At 41.4% G+C, this 17,458-nt stretch overlaps 1 protein-coding gene across 1 annotated transcript in view; it reads right to left on the bottom strand.

The window, feature by feature from the left end:
• The window catches only part of ZNF521 (zinc finger protein 521), an 865,909-nt gene that overhangs the window by 521,249 nt on the left and 327,202 nt on the right, over window positions 1-17,458 (bottom strand). The window lies entirely within an intron of this gene.

Here is a 17,458-nt window from a genome sequence, read left to right as displayed (position 1 = left end):
AGCTCTTTTGTCCTGACGCCCCTCCATCATGGGTTCTTACAGGGGAAATAAGACCACATTCAGAAGACAAAAGTTCTCTGTCCACCAGTCCACTGCCTCACCTCAGCCCGCAGAGAGATGGAAAGTTACATAGCTGCTTAGGAAGCTATTATGCTCCTTGGCATTTCCTGCTGTTCTCATTGTCACTGAATCCCTGAGAGTGTTACTTAGAAATAAGGGATAATCACTATCAGTATATTATGTATGAGACGGTAAACTGTTTCTGAGATAGACTAATAGCCAAAGCAAAACAAAATCATTTAATCCATTTTCAACGCTGTTTGTTGAGAGTATACTATGAAGCTATAAAAATCATTACTATTGTAGAGCGCACCATAACATTACAATGAGAAATTTCTTTTCCTGAAGAGGGCGGGGAGTTATTCCATTATGCTCACTTCATCCAGCGCTTTCTGGGTACACCACGACAGGCATAAGAATAAGATGGATGCCCATTTAGTTTAGGAGTAAACATGATCATTTTCACTGTGCAACACTTCCCTCCAGACCGTAGGTATCTGCCAGAAAAAACCTCTAAAGAATTTTTTCCCCAAGTTTTGATCATTAGTTTTCCCAGCAGCAGAGCACCAACCTGACACTTTACCTGGAACGGTGGGGGTGGAGGGTGCAATTGGGAATAAAATGGTTGCCTAGATCCCGGGTGGATTGCAAAGCCATGCTTCCAAGTAAAACAGTATCTGACCACCATAAATGTAATCATTGAAAATAACTTTGTTCTTTGAATTCTTGACACATGTATTCTAAGATAATAACACCTTATAAAACAATATCTCCAGTTATAAACTAGCCCTGCTAACTCCTGTAGTTGTATGAAATCATTTATGTCTCAAACTGTTCACTCAGACTATACCTGAATAATTTGCTTTGTGCAATGCTTTGCTTAAACCATATACCACGAGGCACTCAGTAAATACTTTATGGAGAAGGAGGATAAAAATAAATTTTGACTTCAAACTCCTTAAGAGTATCAGAAATCACCTTAAAATTATTATGCAGAAACCAGTGATTTTAGTTCAAATATAGTTTTATATATATTTGAGAGAATATAGGTGTTTAAATTTTTTTTCAAAGTATATCTAAAAATATGAGGCTAGTTATAAAATATTAAGCCCCCTTCCTCCTTCAAACAAAAAAATCCATTCCATTATAAAATCTATAAGGTTGGAAGGAAAAGTAAGTTAGAAAGTGATAGCGTAAAAGAGAGGCAGCAAATAGGTGTTATCTCATATTCCAGATCTGTTTCATTAATAGTGCTTATCTGGGGAGCTGGATTAAGAAAGAGTCTGAGTATATTATTATTTAGTGACATTTGCTGTGGGTGTGTGAAGGAGGATGGGATATATTTTATACGAGGCTGCACAGAAAGTATTTGGGTTTGAGAATCTTTACCAAAATGGAAGGAGATTAAGATGTGATTTGCTGCAGACTCAGGTGGTCATTCTGAAACATATTTATTTTTCTTCCCTGTTCATAAGCAAGAGATCAAGATAGAAATTCTAAATGGTAAATCTGGCTCCAAGTCAAGATCGAAGAAAGGCATGCAACAACAAACAAAAAAACCAGATTCTTCCCACAAACATTTTACTTGCAATTGTAATACATATATACATATACAAATATATATATTTAAAATTTTAAAATATTGTCTACTACCTTTCCTAAGAGGGCAAAAGATGAAACGGTATGGATTGCAAGTGAAAAGATGCTGTGAGAGCAAGATCCATGGAGTTGAAACTCAACCCCAGAAAGTGTCCTTTAAAAAAAAGCAGTCTAGTCAGAGTGCGGAGGACCTAAGAAACTTGGCAATAGATTCAGCTACAAGCTTCTTTTTTTGCAGGGTACATGATTTTCACTTAAACATGGAAAGAGGCACAGTCTCCCATCTCCTTTCCATGTGGAGTGTATTTTAATGAGCAATCCCTCTTCCACCCACCTGTGTATGTGCACACTGTGTACACACACTCACTGCAGTTGCCAGGGTAACTAGGCTGACCTAGTCCTCTCACCTATTACTCTTTTGAAGAGAGTTTCACAAAGGGGAAAATGAAAGGAGCCACATTAGGCAGATGTTTCAAGCCATAAACTCACAGACAAAACAAACTTACGATTACCAAAGGGGATAGATGGGGCGGGAGGGGAGATAAATTAGGAGTTGGGGATTAACATATACACACCACTATACACCAAATAAATAACAAGGACCTACTGTATAGCACAGGAACTATAGTCACTATCTTGTAATGACCTATAATGGAAAAGAATCTGAATAAGAGTATATAATTGAATCACTGCTGTACACCTGAAACTAACACAACATTGTAAATGAACTATACCTCAATTTTAAAAAAGTAGTCTTTAGTCAGTTTAAGAGAGGATTTAAAAAGCTTTGCAATAGATGCAACTACAAATGTCTGAACCTCTTACCAGGGGATGTGTGTGAACACCCAGTCATTCAAAAGAACGGTGATGGGATGAGGTCCCAAGGAATTCCTAGTGCATTTGGAGAACATATGAAAGAAACTCACAGCTGAGCAAGTGGCAGAACCAATTTGAGTTTTAGAATGCTCCACACAGGGAAAGGGGCTTTCCTGGTAGCTCAGCTGGTAAAGAATCCGCCTGCAATGCAAGAGACCCCAGTTCAATTTCTGGGTCAGGAAGATCCCCTGGAGAAGGGATAGGCTACCCACTGCAGTATTCATGGGCTTCCTGGGTGGCTCAGCTGGTAAAGAATCTGCCTGCAACGCAGGAGACCTGGGTTTGATCCCTGGGTTGGGAAGATCCCTTGGAGGAGAGCATGGCAACCCACTCCAGTATTCTTGCCTGGAGAATGTTCATGGACAGGGGGGTCTGGGGAGCTACAGTCCATGGGGTTGCAAAGAGTCAGACATGACTGAGCAACCAAGTACAGCACAGCACACAGGGAAAGGGCATCTCAAGACAGAATTAAATACAGGTTACCAAACACAGCTTGTACAGACTTGACTGAATCACAATCAGAAGCAGGGATTAAACAGTTTAATTTTGGAGAGTTCTCTACTTTTCTAATGCTGGGTAGGATTGGGGGCAGGAGGAGAAGGGGACGACAGAGGATGAGATGGTTGGATGGCATCACTGACTCGATGGACATGGGTTTGGGTAGACTCCAGGAGTTGGTGATGAACAGAGAGGCCTGGCGTGCTGCAATTCATGGGGTCCAAAGAGTTGGACACGACTGAGCGACTGAACTGAACTACTTTTCTCAAATACACGTCATTTTCAGTGATCTCTGCCATGAATATTAGTGTAATAAGCATACAGGCTAATAGAATAGTTAGTAATGAGATATTTCAGTAGTTGTTGTTGTTTACTTACTAAGTCATGTCTGACTCTTTTATGACCCCACGGACTATAGCCTGCTGGGTTCCTCTGTCCATGGTATTTCCCAGGCAACAATGCAGTAGGTAGCCATTTCCTTCAGCCGTGACTATATATAAATATCTATTTCATAAAATAATACTTATTAAAATGGAAAAAAATACTGCATTTCCTGTTGTGTTTGATGGGTTTTCCATTAAGTCTACTACTTTTAATGACAGTATGGTCCTTGGGAACTAATAGTCACAGAGTTTGCAAAGCACGCTTCTAAGGTTTAAGACTTTCACCAACCTGATCTTTCTTCAGAAAGTGAGGTAATGACAAGACCATCTATCAGAGAATGACACTCAAACATTCTAAGGTAGACAGGTTCCATAAGAACCTGGGGTTAATAGAATATAGGAGCTGTATCTACTTTCTTTCCCGTGATAAAATTCATTATATTCAGTAATTTCTGATAAATGAATATTGCTGTTTGTTTCTCTGATGGCAGGTGGTAGAAAAAACACCTAGCCCACCATTTTAAGCCAGTGTCATTTACTAAAGGAAAGAATGTCACAATAAAATATATTTTCAAAACTTTCATTCTCAAGACAAATAACAGAGAGGAGGTCGAAAACCTTAAAGAAAATACTAGCCTTATTGACACCATGAATTGTTGGAGAGAGACAGATTACTTATTGCCTATGACATGCCAGATCCTGTGCAGGCTGCTGCTGCTGCTGCTGCTAAGTCGCTTCAGTCGTGTCCGACTCTGTGCGACCCCATAGACGGCAGCCCAGTGCAGGCTTGGGGCAGATAAAATTAATCAGGTACAGTCATACCCTATTTTTTTAAATGTAAAGTTTTTGTTAATGTGCCAGCTGAGTTGGGGGTGGGTGACAAGGGCTAGGATAGGGTGCCCAACATCCTGGTTTTCCCAGGAATGAAGGGTTTTCTGGGTGATAAAAGCCTGGAAAATTTCTGGCAAACAGGACAAGTTGGTCATCTTCAAAGCAGCAACTGACTAAAATTTAGGGTCCGTTTATGAAAGGTTTGCACGCCCTGCAAGGGGGGTTGGCATTGGCCTCGTGGGAAAGGGGGGCCTCTTCCTTGACAGAGTTGGAAGCAGTAATTCTGTCCTGGAGGCCAACCAGACACTTAGGAGATTTCCCCATTTGTCCAGGGCAGCAGTGAGGAAGGCCTGAAAGTGGGCAGATGCAGGGTGATTCAGAGAAGGGGACAGACTTGAAAATCACTCCAAAGACAGACTTGGAACTGAAAATACAGGCTCAGTGAGTGATTCAAAGTTGGAGGGGGGGGGCGGAAGAGAAGCCAAGGACGACTGAGGGATTGTCCTTGGATGGATGAACTTCGATGAGATTATGGGAGGTGGAAAACATAGGAGAGTGAATCATACCCTCAGACATGGACTGACCTTAGGAATTATAAAGTGCCAACCATGTAAAGATCTCTATCAAGAGCTGCTGCTGCTTCTACCAACCCCTCCGCTCTGCTCACATGGGAAACTTGCTGGTAGTCTGGATTGTGACGGGTAATCAAAAGCCTTCTCACCACGTGTGGCTCTCCCTCTTCTCCTGCTGGCCTACACAAGTTTATCTGGAATAGCCTTCTCATTACTGGTTAAAAGCTGGTAAGAAAATTGAAAGTCTGAAGCAGTTGACTCAGAGCTGCGGTACAGAGGTGAGCATTCTCCAAGTGCAATTTACCCCCAAAACAGCCAGGAAGAAGTTTACAAAGGCAAAGAGAGGCTATGGGGTTTCTTAGCTCATCTGCCCACTCTGGCCACCAATAATATTTCTTTTTTCTCCAACACTTTTTAAAAATACTTCTGATTTAAAAATCATGAAACGTGGAAACATATAGTAACCACATAGAGAAAAATAAGCTATTACCAAAATCCCAATATTGCAGAGATATCTTCAGCTAAAATTTGGTTTTACTTCCTTTCTTACATATGGAACCCAAAGGTATCAGAGTTCATGTCTGTGAAATAAAAATTGATAATAAAAAAATAAAAATAAGACCCCCTATTCCCTACTTGGAAAATGAGACTGATGTCTTGATTTTTCCCATAGTCCTCTCCCTACAAATTATGGAGGATTCACAGACAAATTTGTCTCCGTTTACACATAACAATCATTTTCTTTTGCCTGTTGTCACCAACCAAGCAGTGGTAGCTCAGACTGGCCCCTGAAGCTGACTCAGTAACTACTGATTTTTAAAGCCTGTCACTCACCATTGGTTTCTAAACTTACCTATACATCTCCCTCTAATTTTGCAATAATATGCTTTAACTCATTCATTTTCTGCTTAAATGAGCCAATCATGAATTCCATGTTTGTAACTAGGAACATTGACCAACACATAGGCTTCCTCCAAATGCCTGGTTGACTCCACTGGTTTGCTTCGATTTAGGATGAAACACTGAAAAGTCTGTTAGAAGCTCTGTGTAAGTGAGAAGGCTTGGCTGATTGGTTTTTAAGCTGAACTTGGGGGCAAACACCTCCATTTAGTGTCTGAAGGTCTTTTTATTTGAAGATGAGAAAAGATCAACTTTAAGGACAGAAATTTCCAGTCCCCTTCTTGGGGGTTTAGTTTCATCATTTTGTGAGCAAAGTGTGACAAGGGGCCAGGACTCTCACCCTTCAGTGTCAGCCCTTCCATATAGCCACTCTCTTTGAAGCCTTCAACTTTATCCAGTGTCCATTAGTTCATGAGACCTTTGGCTTAGCCTCTCTGGAGAGTGAATTTCAGTCTTCTGCTGGGGTGGGACTTGTGAGGAGACCTCAAGGAGTGTGGAAAAGAAGCCAGGGATCTATAATTGCTTCTTACTTAGCATTTCAACCGTCTTTTTCCAGCTCCATTTGTACACACACACACACACCAAAATGATGTCGATGTTCAATCCCTGAGCTTCTCCGATATTCTTCATTATAGATCAGCCAATTTCTGGACTTCCTCCACTGCTACTTAAGAATGAAGCTATCAGGACTTCCCTGGTGGTCTAGTATTTAAGACTGTGTTCCCAATGCAGGAGGCCCAGGTTCGATACCTGGTCAGGGAACTAGATCCCACATGCCACAACAAAGACCCATGCAGCCAAATAAATATTTTGAAAATGAAGCTTTCTTTAGGTCTGCTAAAGTCAGTTACCACTTGTTAGGCTCTGTTCTAGCTTCTGATTTGTTTTTTCTGCTCCTCCTCTCCCATTCTCTGTCTTTTATTTTTCTAGAGGGGATTAGAAGAGTGGAAGTTTTGATTACTGTGTCTTCAATCCACCTTGTTTAGCTGAAACACTAATTCATTTTAATTGCCAAATAATATTTTATTCAATGGCTCTTCTATAATTTATCTAACAATGACCTATATTTTTTACTCTTATACTATCCCTCTCTTTTTGATATTTTAAGTAATGAAAAATAAATAATATTGAGTAACATGTGGCTGGAGAAGTAACTGTGCAGAAAGCCCACTCAGCCTAGTGTTACAAGTTAAACATTCACTCTTGAGTAGTTAGGTACCTTTTGGACAAATGCTCAGTCTTTCAAATTCCCTCCTCCTACTCCCTCGTAATTAGTGTCTGGGATGTTGGAGCATCAGGTAACTTACATTCACATGGTAGCAGGAAAAAGTGAGGCTTTGGACCCAGATTCTTGCCCTGAGGCTGTTCTCATCTTTGGAAAGCCCTGTGAACATACTGTGTTGAGCTGCTGCTGCTGTTGCTGCTGCTAAGTCACATCAGTCATGTTCGACTCTTTGCGACCCCATAGATGGCAGCCCACCAGGCTCCTCTGTCACTGGGACTCTCCAGGCAAGAATACTGGAGTGGGTTGCCATTTCCTTCTCCAACAATGTTGAGGCCAACGTCCAAATGTTGAGGACAATGCCCAAATAACACATAGTTTACTTTTTCTTGATTTGTTAGTATCTGCTAGCTCTTGCTGCTTGACCTGGTACCACCTGCATTCCAACTGGCTTTCTGTGTTGCCTTGAGTTATTTGTGTGTCACAAATTCAATCACTGGCTTGAGTGATCCACCACAAAGCTCCCAATCTCAGGATCATTTTCCCCAGGAACCTCCCCCATCAGCAGCATCAGCTAATGTCTGCCTGTCTCTATGAAGCCAATAAGGATTTCTGGATTTCTTCCATGCCATGCAGATACTGATGGACAATTGAGGTGGCCTCATTCAGGCTTCTCTTATGGTTAACCCTGCCATGCCACCAACATTACTCTGCTGTGGCTACGCTGGGTTGGTACGCATGGAATTAGAGAGCCCTGAAAGGCGGTCTCCTCTTGGAGTTCCAAATAGGAAAGCCATCAGGAATACCTTCAGCTTCAAGTAACTGGAATTCAGCTATCAGTAGCTCAATGAACCAGGATCTGTATTTTTCATATAATATGAAATCCAAGGACAAGCAATTAGTAACATTGTTGGGGCTGCCACCACGTATCTGGTCTCTTTCTATATTTCCTACTGCCATCCTTTAGCATCCCGGTTTTTCATCCTCAAGCTTGTTGCCTAGTGGTCTCAATGCAAAAAGTTGAGTGAAGAAGTGATACAATAATGTCTATTCTTTCTATAAGGAAAACAGCACCCTGTCCATAAAGCCCCTAACCATCATTTCTTTTGATATCTCGTTGATGAGGAGGAAGGCTGTATATTAATAGGAGAGTGGCAAGAGGGTCAGCTGCAGGGTTCTATTTCTTCCCATCTAACCTCTCTCCCAGCTCTGGGATGATCAAGAAATATGGATCATCTTGCCTGATTCCTTTACCTCATCATTTTCCACAGTGCACTAGGGTAGAAGGACGGCCTTTCTTCCCAATTCCTCCTCCTTTTTGCCTGGGACAGCATCTTACCACACTTTTCTTGAGTTTCCATTCACACTCCCTCCTTCTCTGAGCCTAGAGTAGCTGCTAGGGGTCATGGTTCATAGAAGATAAGTATCAAAAAATTATACATTTAATATTGTCATGATAGTATCTCTGATAAGCAAAATTAAACCATGGTGATAGAAATAAGAACAGTTGTTGCTCCAGTGGAGACACCGAGTGGGAAGGAGCACTAAGGGATATTCTGGGGTGATAAAACATTCTATATCCTGATGGCACGTGGATTTGTTAAAACTTATTGAACTGTACACTTAAAATTTGTGCATTTCACAATAAATAAATTATATCTCAATAAAATATAAAATAAAATGGAAAAAATTAACTTTGTCACTATTATAAACATTCTTACAATTAAATCTTCAAATACATTCATGATTATTGACTTAGAGTAAATTCCTCAAAGTAAGATTTTGGGGCCAATGGATATATGCACCCTTTTAGGGATTCTGTTACCTTTTGCCAGATCATCTTCTAGAAAGCTACTTTCTCATTTATATCTCAGCTGAGAGTTTTAAAGAATAAGCAGCAGAATCTTAACTGTCATGGTTTTATCTGCTATTTAAACAAATACAAATGGAGTGATTCAGTCACAAATGTTAACAAGCAGGTTATTTGAGAATTTCTAATCCTATTTTATGGTTTGAGAAGAGAGTACACGTCTCAAGAGTATACAGTAAATAATTAGCATATCAGAGATAATTTCATAAAATTAGGTATTCAGGAAAGATAATCTTACCTATTTTCTATACCTTAGCTTCATTTCTGTGTCTCAGTCTACTTTTTCCCAGTGGTGGAAAAACAAGCCTAATTTCTTCTGAGAGTTTGCACTGAAGTCTGTGCAAAGACAGGGCATCATTGGTGGGTGCTGGGCCGTGGCTTCTTGTTGCCTCAATTCCCATTCTAGACAGGTGGCGCATTTCCTGCCTTCACTGGCTGCTTTGGGCCCAGTGACTCTATGACTTCAGTGCCATCCGTGGGCACACGTTCCCTGGCCGAGACACAACATACGGCCACTTCTCTCTGGGGTCCTGCCACTGCTCCAACCTCAGGGTCTGTAGATCCTTGTCTCCTTCTGTCTCTGTTTCTCTTACTCGATCATAACCACAGGTGGCGCTAGTGAACCTGCCGGCCAAAGCTAGAGACCTAAAAGAAGCTGATTGGATCCCCGAGTTGGGAAGATCTGGAGAAGAGAAGGGCAACCCGCTGCAGTCTTCTTGCCTGGAGAATCCCATGGACAAAGGAGCCTGATGCGCTACAGTCCACAGGGTCTCAAAGAGTCGGACATGACTGCAGCGGCTTAGCATTTATCATACCCTCAAATCCCCTTTTGAGAACTGAAGCTTTTAACCTCATTAGAAAGAAAGATTTGGAGGTTATCTGTCTTCCACCCAACTCAACCATGATTTCAGTAACGAGAGAGGGAATGCATGGTGAGCTGACAGAAACCACAGATGTCCTCCCCATCGAGGAACCAGAGTTCTAATGGCTAGTAAGCAGTGGACCTGGATTCTAAATCAGACCTGCATTCTCAAACTGGCCCCTTGCTGGTCTGTAAATGAGCACAATTTCCCCGGTGACCTGGCCACAGTTTAGATACCAGAAGACTCAGGAGCCCAAAGAGAACTGACATAATTCAACCAACTGCCAGCACCATTGTGGGCAGCTGCTCACGTGAAGCATGAAGCATTTGCCCACACGATTCTCAGTTATCTCTACCAGTGACGACAGGGAGAGAGAGCAGACCTTGGAGCTTTCATCCCTTCCGTCTGGAGCCTGCACACGGAGCTGATAAACTACAGCATAGCAGACTGATGTGAGCACGCTCTCTTCTGCTGTCCTTGCTGTCGTGGTCGCTGGTGGAAGTGCTAATGACAGGGAAATGGTCAGCAGCAGGAGGGCCGGGGGAAAGCAGGAACAAGCCAAGCGATGGTGCAAAAGGCAATAATTAGCTCTCAGACAATCACAATCGGAAATAACTCAAATCTAGGTCATTTTCTTGAGGTTTTTCTGAACAGGAGGTAGGGAGAGGACAACAACCCAGGTTAGCAGCAAAGAGCTGTGAAGGTCTCTGCAGCGGTGATCCCCTGTCACCGGGGGTCCCAGAGTTCATCTTCCTTCCCCCCTCACTGCCCCCACACACCTGAGCATTAGCAGTGCTGAGAGTCACGCAGTCAAATCACTACTGGAAGCTGTGTCTATAAAGCCGGGAGAAACCAGGGTCATCTTGCAGTGTGGGTTTGCTTCAGGGGGACCTGGCACACAGCGGCATCGCTTGGGAGCCCCAGCCTTCATCTTGGCATAACCTGTGACATCAACTGCTTCTGCTCGCTCCTGGCTGGTCATACCCTCTCCCCTCATTCTACAAGGAATTAGCCCAGCCCTGACTAGGTGCTCTGCTGTTCCACATGGACCACCTCACAAAGGACACCAAAAATGTCACGCTCGGCATAAAAGCAGGGCCTCAGGCTGCTATCTTGTGACCTTGGCAACCTCAGTCCAAAATGAACCTTCCTTATTCTGTGTACGGCAGGGTTGGTGGATTGCAAGAGCTGGTAGATCAGATTTCCCTGCCCTCTCTCTTTTTAGTTTTAAAACCCTTCCCAGACAGAATTGAGTTAAAAGCTGCTGGTTTGCTCTTTTTGAAAGAGGCAAGGAGAAGGATGAAGGTCTTTGGAAATCAGTTCAGACGAGTTTGAATACAATTAGACAGGGGGCTCCTGCCTGCCATTGGCAATTTTCAGATTTCTTTTTTTAAGCCCTGTGTTGCTTAGATTCTACTGTTGTGAAGACAGTGGAACAGAGACTGAAAGCCAGTAAGATCCGTTACTTTCTAGTAATGCCCAGGTGGTTCTTAGAAAAGCCACTCTAGTATCACAGTACTCTCGATTAATATGTATCGACCTTGAAAACCATTTGCAAAATCTATACTTACCAGCAATAATATTGATGCCTCTATTTTTTTAAAAAAGCCATCCACCCTTCTACAGAAAAGGCACATGACTTTACATTCCTTGTCAGTCTTCACAAGGTCAGACTCACAAGATACAGGGAACAGAAGAAGGCTGATGTGAAGCTGACTAACCCAGGTAGGGATTAGCTTCCTTGGGACTGTCCTTGAATAGAGAAGAGAAAAGAAAATGGCAAGCCACTCCAGTATTCTTGCCTGGGAAATCCCATGCACAGAGGAGCCTGGCGGGCTATACAGTTCATGGGGGCTCTAAACAGTCAGATACAATTTAGTGACTAAGCAACAACTTGGCCCATCTGACCAGATCACACCAATGGGCAGACTGTTCAAAAGCTTTTGAGCAATTGCTGTGTTCAAGCCACTAGACGAACCAGTATAGGAAGACACTGTCATGGGTATAGACTGATTCTTTCTCTTTCCAAGTAGGTTTCCAAGTATTATTTATTCATATCATATGACATGCATCGCTAATGTGACAGTCATTTGTTGAAAAACAGGACAAAAGAACTTAGGGTTCTGATCTGGGTTTGCCTTATCCTGCCAATCCTTTTGCCTTGTCAGCTCTGTGGCCAAGTCTGAGTTTTAGTTTTCTTGTCTGTGACTCGAGACTAAAAACCCCAAGTCTTCCACTTTCACAGGGTTGTTGGGGTCATAAAAATAAGGCCACAAAAATTGTCACAAATCATTGTCCTTTGGCTTTTTTCCTCTACTCACCGAGCCCTAGCACCCTTGAGTTTCTCCAAAAATAGTTCTGAGTTCCCTCCAGGGGTGAGGGGTCCCCATATGTTTCTCAGCCTTTGGGTTCCTCTTAACATCCACCTTCTCTCCTGTTGTTGCCAGCATCGGCGGTAAGGAGCTGCTGACTTCCACAGAGGATGAGCTTCAAGCCCTTTGGCACAGGTGTTTCTGTACCAGCGGCATCTTAATAAAGTTCAGTGGCCTTAAACACCCTTTCCTGTCACTGTGCAGGGTGAGCAGTCATACATTCAATTGTAATAGAACAGTACACAATGGTATATTGGCTATTATAAAATTATATTTATTGTGACTTTTTTTGTTAAAACATACAAACCACTATTTTGTAGGGAAGTACCCTCTATTCTTAACCATGGTTGACATATTATTTTACCATTCAGACCAGTGAAGTTTTTCCATGAGTCCTTAAATACCTCTAAGAATATAGTAATATTCTCTGTCCAAGGCTCATCTGACAGGCATTTGCGCAAGAATCAAACATGCCCCTTCGCTGGGACAAAACCAAAGAACTATAAACGCGGAAACCAAGTCTCCTCTCTCCTCCCAGGCACCACGTGGTCTTCCTCAGCTCACGGCTTCTATCTGGGGGAGCACTAGAGTGGAACCACCCCTCTCTTCAGTTTACTGCCTCTGTAAATTCAGTTGCTGCTAACCTGAGATTTAAGGTGACTTTTGGGTTCTATTTGCAGCCTCCAGGTCAATGCCAACAGTTTGCTGGTTTCCCGGCACAAAATTCCCAGAAGAAGAAACTGACTGTCACATAAGTTGGTCAGTTCCTGGTGGGGAAGAGCCCCTGGAGAAGGGAATGGCAACTCACTCCAGTATTCTTGCCTGGAGAATCCCATGGACAGATCATGGGGTTACAAAGAGTCGGACACAACTGAGCGACTAACACTTTCACACTTTCTTTTGCCACGGAGCTGGGTATTGGCAATAACTATTTACCAATGCAATTAGTTTCAAAGGTCATCTTGTTTTTAAATTTCATGTACTTATTTCAAAGATTTAGTTTTTCAAGGTCTATTGGCTAGCTATATTCTTTCGTGTAAATTTTGCTCAAGTCTTTGCTATTTTTTTCTGGTAGGTTGTTACTGTTATCGATATTTGAGACATTAACTTTGGGATAGCAAATCTTTCCCTGCCATATATGTTGCAAATGCGTTTTTCCAGCTTAGGCTTTTTTCTTTTAATTTGATTATAAAGATTTCAATTTACAGAAGTTTTACATTTAATGTAGTTGACACTGTCAGTTTTTTCCTTTTGATTTATGCCTTTGATGTCATACTTAGAAAAGCTTTCTTCATTCCCAAGAGTATAAATATATTTATATGTCTATATTATAGACATATTTATCAATGATTTCCTAGTGCATTTTTGTTTCACTTTTCTATAGCTAAATATTTAATTCTATCATTTATTTGGCAAGTGAGGTAGACCTTTGATTTTTTTTCCCAAATTGATCTCAAAAACCAATTACTGAATAATCATTTACAGAGTATTTGAGAATATTTCTTTAATTATAGATTAATTAATTTCTTATATACTTTAAGTATTGTCTTTGCTGTGCATTGGAGAATTTATTTTTTGCTATTTAGCTGTGTGAGTTCATAGTGAGTATAGTTAACAACACAGTGTTAAGCATGTGAAAGGTGCTAAGAGAGTAGATCTTCAAGTTTTTATCACAAAATAATTGTAACTCGGTGAGGAGATGGATGTTAACCAAACTTCTTATGGTAATCATTTCACAACATATACATAGGTCAAATCATGTTGTACACCTCAAACTTACACACTGTTATATGTTAATTATATCTCAATAAAACTGGAAAATATTGTCTTTGCCTTCAGGAATATAACACACATTCTATTTTGTGCTACCAAGTTCTTTTTCATTAAAGGTTGTTTGAGCTGGTAAAATATCAGATATATATTAAAATTGGTATCATAAATAGTTTATCATAAAAAGGCAATAATACAAATATGAATGTTTTACCTCAGCCCAGTGAAACCAATTTTAATTAAATATTCCTAACCTTCCCTATTCTGACTTGACCTCTGTTCCCTACTCTTAAAAAAAATGGTACTTTTTTTTCCTCTTATGATTTCTTAATGCTAGTCTAGAATTTTAAGCAAGACATTTCTAAATCTCTGAACATTTACAGGAACAAATAATGAAGGTTGAATTTTGCAAATCTTGTAACTCTTTGTGAAACACTGCTTTTTAAATTTATGAAAGTTTAAGTTAAAATTTAAAAAATTTAACCAACATAGTTTAATACCAGGTGGAAAGAGCAACATACTACAGTGGAATGAGAGGTCCCTATTGCCTACAATCTTCTATTTTAAAAAGTCACTGTGACTCTGTGCAGACTACAGCTCCCTGACAAAGGACTGATGAGAAGAGATGAGAAAAACCAATTCTGACCTTCTTTATCTATTCACATGTAGATGGTGGTACCTCGCAGTGAAAGAAGAAGGACAAGACCGACAGTCTTCAATAGAAACCCAGATTTTGCTTGCTAGTCAAGTCAAGTCTCTCGATGACTTCATTTCTTCATCTGTGTGCCAAGTCACTTCGGGGGTCATGTCAACTCTTGGCAACCCTGTGGACTGTAGCCCACCAGGCTCCTCTGTCCATGGGATTCTCCAGGGAAGAATACTGGAGTGGGTTGCCATGACCTTCTCCAGGGGATCTTCTGACCCAGGGATCAAACCCGAGTCTTCTGTGGTTCCTGCATTCCAGACTCTTTCTTTACTGCTAAGCCACCAGGGAAGCCCCAATTTCTTCATCTATATAATGGGAACAAAATCTTGAGGTGACAGTGAGGTTCTGTTACTCTATGTGAAACAGCGTCTAGCAAAATGCACGGCAGATAAAAATCACTCAATAAGTGTTTCTTTTCCCTTTCACATTCTCAAATATGACTGCATGTTGCTACTGCCCTTTGGAGTAAAGAGCCCATTGTCTTATTATCACAACTACAGAACTACAGGGGAGAGTTTAAACCTGCTTCTCTGAAAATCTCAACTAATGTCCCACTGTTGTGGAAATTATCTCAGCCTCTCCTGGGTTGTTTGTGTGCCCACAGATATAGTCTGTGCATTTACTAGGAGGTTTGTCAAAACTCATTTCTTTATTTTTTAAATTACACACTAAAATCCATCGTTTATGGTATATAATTCGATGGTTTTTGATTCACCACCATAACCACGATGTAAAATGGTCCTACTACCCCACTTGCTCCCCAGCACTGTCCCTTTGTGGTCAGCCTCCCCTCCCACCCCAGTCTTCAGAAACCACAGATTTTCTCTCTGTCCCTATAGTTCTATTTCTTATAAAATGTCATACAGATGGAAAAACATATTATCTAAAGTTTAGGTCTAGTTTGTTTTCAAACAAAATCACTTGAGATTTAGCAATGCCATTGGGTGTATCCATCATTTGTTTCTTTGTATTGGCCAAGAAATATTCCACTTTATGTATGTATTATCTTGGTTTATCCATTCATCAGTTGAAGGGTATTTAAGTTGCTTCCAGTTTTTAGCAATTATTAATAAAGTTGCTGTAAAAATATCAATGGGCTCCCCTTGTGGCTCAGCAGGTAAAGAATCTTCCTGCAATGTGGGAGACCTGGGTTCGATACCTGGGTTGGGAAGATCCCCCGGAGAAGGGAAAGGCTATCCATTCTAGTATTCTGGCCTAGAGAATTGCGTGGACTGTATAGTCCACGGGGTTGCAGAGTTGGACACGACTGAGTGGCTTTCACTTTCACACATATCAATAAGGTTTTTAAGGCCACAAGTTTTCATTTCTTATGAATATAAACCTAGAAGTAGCACTACCACATCATAAGGTAAGTGTAAGAAACTACTAAATTATTTTCCAAAATTATTACACCACTTTGCATTTATACCAGCATTATGTGAGAGTGCTAATTGCTCTGATTCCTTGCTAGCACTTGGTACTGTATATTGTCAGCTTTCTTGAATCTTTTTTTTTTTTTTGGTTTTACCATTCTCCTACATGTTTTGTTGTCATTTAGTCACTAAGTCATGTCCATTTCTTTGTGACACCATGGACTATATCACACCAGACTCCTCTGACCTCCACTGAATTCCTGAGTTTGCTCAAATTTATGTGCATTGGGCTGGTGAGGCTGTCCACCCATCTCACCCTCTGTGCCGCCCTATGCTCCTGCTCTCAATCTTTCTAAGCATTACGGTCTTTCCCAATCAGTCTGCTCTTCACATCAGGTGGCCAAAGTATTGGAGCTTCAGCTTCAGCATCAGTCCTTCTAATAAATATTCAGGGTTGATTTCCTTTAGGATTGACTGGTTTGATCTCCTTGAAGTCCAAGGGACTCTTAAGAGTCTTCTCCAGCATCATAATTCAAAAGCATCGATTCTCTGGCACTTAGCCTTCTTTATGATCCAACTCTCACATCCATACATGACTACTGGAAAAACCATAGCTTTGACTATATGGACCTTTGTTGGTAAAGTGATGTCTCTGCTTTTTAATATGCTGTCTAGGTTTGTCATAGCTTTCCTTCCGAGGAGCAAGTGTCTTTTAATTTCATGGCTGCAGTCACTGTCTGCAGTGATTTTGGAGCCCAAGAAAATAAAATCTGTCTACTGCTTCCACTTTTCCCCCTTCTATTTGCCATGAAGTGATGCCAAAGCCTTTTATTGGATCACAATAAACTGGAAAATTCTGAAAGAGATGGGAACCAGACCACCTGACCTGCCTCTTCAGAAACCTGTATGTAGGTCAGACAGCAACAGTTAGAACTGAACATGGAACAACAGACTGGTTCCAAATAGGAAAAGGAGTACGTCAAGGCTGTATATTGTCACCCTGCTTATTTAACTTATATGCAGAGTACATCATGAGAAATGCTGGGCTGGATGCTGCTGCTTCTGCTAAGTCGCTTCAGTCGTGTCCAACTCTGTGTGGCCCCATAGAAGGCAGCCCACCAGGCTCCCCTGTCCCTGGGATTCTCCAGGCAAGAACACTGGAGTGGGTTGCCATTTCCTTCTATAATACATGAAAGGAAAAGTGAAAGTGAAGTCGCTCAGTCATGTCCGACTCTTAGCAACCCCATGGACTGCAGCCTACCAGACTCTCCCATCCATGGGATTTCCCAGGCGAGAGTACTGGAGTAGGTTGCCATTGCCTTCTCCTGGGCTGGATGAAGCACAAGCTGGAATAAAGATTGCCGGGAGAAATATCAATAACCTCAGATATGAAGATGACACCACCCTTATGGCAGAAAGTGAAGAACTAAAGAGCCTCTTGATGAAAGTGAAAGAGGAGAGTGAAAAAGTTGGCTTAAAGCTCAACATTCAGAAAACTAAGTTCATGGCATCTGGTCCCATCACTTCATGGCAAATAGATGGCGAAACAGTGGAAACAGTGTC

Source organism: Giraffa tippelskirchi, chromosome 14 (genome assembly GCF_054371585.1).
Source record: "Giraffa tippelskirchi isolate mGirTip1 chromosome 14, T2T-mGirTip1v1.2.pri, whole genome shotgun sequence".
Lineage (NCBI taxonomy): Eukaryota > Metazoa > Chordata > Mammalia > Artiodactyla > Giraffidae > Giraffa > Giraffa tippelskirchi.
This window is presented reverse-complemented; position numbering and strand designations above follow the sequence as displayed.